The sequence below is a fragment of the Triticum aestivum genome, chromosome 6D (genome assembly GCF_018294505.1).
Source record: "Triticum aestivum cultivar Chinese Spring chromosome 6D, IWGSC CS RefSeq v2.1, whole genome shotgun sequence".
NCBI lineage: Eukaryota > Viridiplantae > Streptophyta > Magnoliopsida > Poales > Poaceae > Triticum > Triticum aestivum.
Window position 1 is genome coordinate 372,938,576 of NC_057811.1, and position 6,220 is coordinate 372,944,795.

Sequence of the window (6,220 nt, forward strand, 5' to 3'; positions counted from 1 at the left end):
TTCCTTGACCACGTTGACCAGGCCGCACCGAGAGCACCATGGCGGTGGACGACGGTGAGGCCTAGGAAGGGGACGACGCAGAGCCGGGGAAGACGCGGCAGTGGAAGCCCGCGCGGAGAGGAGTACGAGGGTTCACTGGTTCGACTGCGGTGTGAGGCTGCCGTCGCCGCAGGGCCTGGCCAGCGGTGGGAATAGTAGGGGGCGGTGAGGCCTCCGCGGCAGCACAGCCGGCCACGGGAGGCAGGAGCATGCGGCACGACCGGCGCTGCTTTGGGCGGCTAGAGCAAGAAGACCAGAGGTTGAAGAAGCACTACGGCCGTTGGATGGACATCGTACAGTCACTGGAGCTAGAATCGTTCATATTGACTAAGTTGACAAAGCCCTCCGTCCCCGTCAACTTAGTTGGCCCACAAGTCATCCTCCCACTATGGTGGGTCCCAGCTAGCAGGGGGTATTCATTTTTTTGTGCGTAATAAGGAGGCACTTCCTTGCGTGCGAAGATATAGCGGGTGGGTCCGACATTTCAGCGGGGGGAACGCTTTTTTCGCGAAATACAGAGGCCCTTCCGGTGGGTCCCAGCTGTCAGGTGGAGGAATCATTATTTTGCGCGTACAGTCCACGGCCGATGGATGTCGTTCGTTGACCACGTTGACCAGGCCGCGCCGAGAGCACCATGGCGGTGGACGACGGCGAGGCCTAGGAAGGGAACGACACGGAGCCGGGGAAGACTCGGCAATGGTTGCCCACGCGGTGGGGAGTACGAGGGTTTACTGGTCCGGCTGCCGTCGCCGGAAAATAACAGGAGGTGTGGGTGAGTAGAGGAATGGCCTGGCCAGCAATGAAGTAGGGTGGGGCGGTGCGGCCTGTGCGGCAGCACAGCCGGCCACGGGAGGCGGGAGCAGGCAGTCCCACCGGAGCTGGTTTGGGCGGCTGGAGCAAGAAGATCAGATATTGAAGAAGCAGCACGGCCGTTGGATTAACATCCAACGGTCACTGCTGCTAGAATCGTTTGTGGACTAAGTTGACAAAGCCAAAGTACACGTCAACCTAGTAGACCCACAAGTCAGCCTCCAAATCTGTCCCAAACAGCATACAGCCCGAAATTTCTAGCCAGATTCAAATTAATTTTAAATCTAAATATACCTTAATTTAAATTCAATGAAATTTTACCCGCACAAAAACAATGAAATTTAAAATATCAAAATCCGAAAGAAAACAGTATTTTGGAACTAATTGCCTGTTTGCTGTATTTTTTCATTTTACAGCCCATTTATTATTACTTATAGCCCATTTCTTATTACTTATAGCCCATTTTCTGGGCAAAATGCATCCCTCCTCGTCTTGAAAGATTTCCGGCCCAGCAGGGCGTAGAAAAGCAAGTAGGCCTACGTTGGTTATTCTGCAAAAAACAAAATAGCTGGCTAGCCATTTTCAGAAAGGAAAAAAACAAACTGGGCTGGTCATGTGCTAAACATATGAAATAAAAGCCTGGGCTAGACGGGCCACGGGTCCCGCACAACCCAGTTGATACCCTTCTCCGTCCCGAAAAAACAAAATTACTGCGCGCGCTGCTGGGTCCCTACTGTCATCCTCACCATGTACAGTCATCTCCTTATTCCTCTCGGTTGTTGACCATGTTGACAACACCGGAGGGCGGCGCCGCGGCGAGCGAACCAAGGCGGAGGACGATGGTGAGGCCTCGGACGGGAACGAACAGGAGCCGGGGAAGATCACAGCCAGCCGTGGGAGGCGGGAGCAGGCGGTCCCGCCGGCGCTGGTTTGGCTTTGGCGGCTCGAGGAAGAAGAGACTGAAGAAACGCGACAGACGTTGAATGTCAATCCAACGGTCAAGGTTGGCACAATCGTTTGTTGACTAAGCGGACACCAAGTAGCATACTTTTTTATATATAGGAAGAAAACTGCGAGGAAAATGCGTTCGTCTGCCGTCCTCCTCACAGGGAACGTTCGCCACATAAGTGACTAGCACCCTTGGTTTTCAACCGAGAGGTCTTGGGTTCGAGTCCCAGGAACTCTCAATTTTGTCCTCCTTCCTTCCTCGCAAAAAAGGGAAAGAAAATCAAAGACTTGGGAAGGCGTACAGAACAAGCTAGTGTACCAGTAAAGAGACGTTGCCGAGTTTTAGAAAAAAGAAAGACGTGCTCCTGTAGCTGGTTCGAATCCAAACCTAGACTATGACTATATATGGTGCTATGCTACTCTGCAAGTAATGAAACTGACATATCCAACGTTCGCTTCTCCTCTTCTCTACTTACTCTGCCTAGCATCAGAAGCTCTGGCCGCAGCAACCATGTCCGCTGGCTGCTCGTCCACCTGCTCTTCAGCAGGCAACAACCAGATATGCGCCAAGTCGCCACCCGTACCATCGCCTGTGGGTCTCATCACACCCCCGCCGGCACGCGCACCGCAGCCGATTGCTCATCGCAACCCGCTGCCGTTGGTGTGGTGCCACTGCTGCAAATCACGCAGAGTCATCCGTCGCGTCTCAACCACAATCCGCAACCCTGGCCGAGTCTTCTACAAATGCCCGAATCATGGGGTAATAATATGTTTAAGTGTTGTTCTGCTGCTTTCAGTTGCTGATTTTTTTAATAGTTTGGTTGATGATCTTCCAATTTGATTCGTGCAGAAAAGGGAAGATTCGTGTGATTTGTATTTCTGGGAAGTTGCTGATGTGGGGGAATGCAACTACGCTGATTATTTGGTTAGCCGAGGAATCCCAATACCAGCAGGTTGGGGTGTTGGACAAGTAACTGAAGGAACGGCAGAAGAGGAAGATGCAGAGCAGAAGGTTAAAGATGCAGTTCCTCTGATCATGGCCAAGCAACAGCTGCTGAACGGCCTTGACAGCAATGAGGAGATGAAAGAGCTTGTGAAGATAATGGGCAAAATCGATGTGCTCTGTAGGATGATTGTCTCTTTATTTGCAGTGTATGTAGCACTCGTGATGTATTCAGTGGCTACGACATGAGCACTTTGCTGAAACTAGTAATGAATGAAACCTGTGTAGCAGGCTGGGCGTAGTGTTGTGAACATCTAATGATTTCTATTAACGGAAATCAGGGGGTATCCCCTTTTGCTCATATAAATAAATAAATAATAGCAGAGGCCCTGTCGGGTCAGCTTTGTTCTCATTCGAAGACGTCGAGCAAATTGCAGTCCAACAGCAAACTATGTCATCAAATTCAAGTTTCACAGCCAAATATGAGTACAACTAAACAACAATGTCATCATGTTTTAGTTGTCATACAATCACCAAACACAAATCAGCATACATAACAAGTGATGTTCTCACAGCAAAATACTAAACAACATGTTCATCAGGTTTCAGTTGTCATAGCAAACACAATTTCACATAGTAGATAAAAAACGTCTTCTGACAGGCAAATACGACAAAAGCAATGTAATCATCATCCGCAGCAGCAGCGTCAACATCTTCGCCATGTGTATCAGTCTGAATCGTAATTCCCCACGGTGTCATCTTCTTCTTCGTCCTCAACGTCCTCGAACGTTGGCTTCTTCTTGATCAACTCTTGTATGTCCACAGCACGACAGGCAATCTTTTCGCCGGCGTCATTGACGTGATGGTTCTCAAAGATATTAGGAACATCTGTGTTATCTTGTACATCAGGAGCAGTGTAAGCATCATCTTGTTGTGCAACTTCATTAAACGAATTCCTCTGCTCAAACCTTTGCAATACTCTCCAGTCATCGCTACGTGCAAATGTGTCTTCCAAGAAAAATATCTGTGTTGCTTGATTTGCCAAAATAAAAGGCTCGTTGGTCTGGTACGCCGCCTTGACATTGATGGATTTGAAATAATCATCAGCTCTGGGTTTTGCGATCCTGGAAAACAGGTTATACCAACGACAGCACAACAGAACCACACACCGATGATCCTCGAAACTGGAGATATACTGCAACTGAACAATGTCTGTTATGTTAGCATACATTTAGTTGTCTCTTTGTCATACGTATCCGTGCTCATGATGGCACTGTTTTGTGTCTTCCTGCCTTCGTCTCGTGCAAGGGTGTTGTAGCGCACATCTCCAACAACGCAAGATTCATAATGTCTTACCCGAGTATCAGGACCCATTGCTAGTGAGTAAAGGGCATCATCAACTGCCTGCCCATCCTCCCGCATCTTCTTAACCTATGGTTAGAAAATAGACAAGCTGATCATCTTATGTACTCAATATATTAAAAAAACTGACAGTGCACTTCAAAAGCTTACATGGTTCTTGAACCATTTCGCAAATCCTGCCATAACCAGTTTGTCAATGTTTCTTGGATTTTGCGGCAGTAACTCCTCTTTGTAGATGCTGCACAACATAGTGATCGCGTCAAACATCTAAATATATAAGAATGTGCTGCAAGTTTAGTAGATTACGATGTATAAGCTGCAGTACTGCACTTACTTGATATAAGGTAGTATCTCAGGACAGTTATTCAACACATACCAAACCATTTTGTCCAAATCTTTAGGTTTGTCCTCTTGTCGACTCTTCCCTGTAACTCGAACAGAATAATCGAAAACATTGAGCCCGGGATTGTCTTCACCCACCTCTTTGCTAAGCTGATCAGCTGTTTCAATGTATTTTGAGCAGAATGTCAACGCTTCTGTAGCAATGTAGGCCTCTGCAATGGAACCCTCGGGTCTAGCTCTGTTCCTAACATAGCCCTTGAAAGTGCCTAGCCGCCTTTCAATAGGGTACATCCAGCCATACTGTACTGGACCTCTAAGTAGTGCCTCATCAGGTAGATGAACAGCCAAATGCACCATCACATCAAAGAAGGCTGGAGGATATATCTTCTCAAGGTCGCATAGGATAGTTGGTATCTTGTCTCTAAGACGCTCCAAAGCATCTATCCTGATATTCCTACTGCAGAGTTCCCTGAAGAATTGTCCCAACTCTGCAACTGCTCTGTATAAGTCAGGGCGGCCCAATCCTCTAAGGATAACAGGTAAAACCCTTTGAAGTAGGACGTGGCAGTCATGAGTTTTCAACCCTTGTACCTTGTTTCCATCTGCACTGACTCTCCTTTCAGGGTTGGAAGCAAATCCATGTGGGAATCTCACACGTGACAGGACCTCGCAGAATTCTTTTCTTTTTACCTTGTCCAAGACGTACACAGCTGGTGCCATATCCCGTGGTTTACCTTCATCTTGCACCTGCAAATCCTTTCTGATACCCAGGTGTGTCAAATCAATCCTAGATTTTAAGGTATCTTTCGTCTTGCCTTCAATATTAAGAAGTGTGCCGATAATGCTGTCACATATATTTTTCTCGATGTGCATCACATCAAGATTATGCCGCAGATCCAAATCTTTCCAATACTCCAAGTCCCACAAAGTGGACCTGCAGGTAAACAATAATCTCTCTTCTACCCTGCCACGCTTCCTTTTCCCGCTACCATTACCAGGATGGTTTCCTGGTGTAATATGCCTGACCTTCTCTAATTCCACTTGCAACTCATCGGCGGTGAGCCTCTTTGGCGCATCACGGTTTTCATGCTTTGCATTGAACACATGTCTTCGGTATTTTCTAGGATGCGGCTTGTCCTTGGCAAGGAAACGGCGGTGTCCAATGTAACAGATCTTGCTAAGTATTGCGTATGACAGCGGATTCCTGTCACAGCGAACACATGCATTGTAACCATGTGTCGTTCGCCCTGACATAGTGCCCAAAGCCGGATAATCATGGATGCACCAAATTATAACAGCACGCAGAAAGAAATCAGCTGGTGGGCTGCTATATAGGTCTCGAGTGAGAACACCCTTCCATAGTTGTTGAAGTTCCTCCACAAGAGGCTCCATGAACAAATCAAAATCCTTTCCAGGACTTTTTGGACCTGGGATGAGCAAGGCCATCATGTAGTTTGATTCTTTGGTGCAGACATTTGGAGGCATGTTGTAAGGGATAACAAGCACTGGCCACATGCTATATGTGGCGCTCTGGTGGCCAAATGGGTTAAATCCATCTGAAGCTAAGCCAAGTCTAATGTTTCTCGGGTCAGCAGCAAACTCTTTGTGTTTATCATTGAAGCTTTTCCACTCACTACCATGAGATGGATGGCTCATTACATTCTGATCTCTGTACTCCTGGTTCCTAGAATGCCACAGTACATCCTCTCTTGTTTCAGCATCATGAAACAACCTCTGCAATCTTGGTGTAATTGGAAAATGTCTCAGAACATTATG